Below are 783 nucleotides of genomic sequence, written 5' to 3' on the forward strand. Positions count from 1 at the left end.
CTGGGCAAAACAAAAAGAACAGACTGCGAACATTCAACAGCACCTAGAAAAACTTTATTTTAAATGCTGATCTATCAAAGTAAGGGACAGCGCTGGAACAGCCCACGTGTTTTGGCTGACAAGAGCTAACGAAGAGCTTTTCCCAAGAATAAATAAGGCTACACAGTGAGATCAGGGCTATTGCTTTCTGTTCAGTTTATCCTCAGGAGGCACATCTAGCATATTTAAGAGCAGCTGTCACGTTTCTCTTACTAAAATTTCCTATTCTGCTCACGTAAACTTCTGTTAGGAACATCTGTTTGATAGCTTGGAAAGCAGGCTTCAAGAAAGGGTATTACCATAATGTTATGACAAGTACTTCTAGATTATCCTAAACCGCAAAAGCCTAAGTTTCTTTGTGACATGCCTACTTCTAGTTATTCTTAGAAGCTCATTAATAACACTGTTACTTAACTGAAAAGATTATCTACTGGCAAAAGCACATCGTGTCCATGACAAAACCAGCACTGCGTCAGCTCGCAGATCCAGGACTGTGCCGTGCTGAACACACGGGCATAACTGTGCTCAACATTTCATGCAACTGACCCCGAGCTGCTCTAAAGACTTCAGTTGCAGTGAGCATAAAACAGAAAAAAACAAGAAGGAAAAAGCCAGAGGATGGTTCAGATCTACTTCTACACCCAGCCAAGCGACCTGTTGAGCCAGACACACTCAGCGCAGCTCCAGGTCTTTCCTGGCAGTCCCCAGCGCCCCAGAAGCCCCGACAACTGCGAAGCTGACCCG

This window comes from Aptenodytes forsteri, unplaced genomic scaffold (assembly GCF_000699145.1).
Source record: "Aptenodytes forsteri isolate BGI_AS27 unplaced genomic scaffold, ASM69914v1 Scaffold119, whole genome shotgun sequence".
Taxonomy (NCBI): domain Eukaryota; kingdom Metazoa; phylum Chordata; class Aves; order Sphenisciformes; family Spheniscidae; genus Aptenodytes; species Aptenodytes forsteri.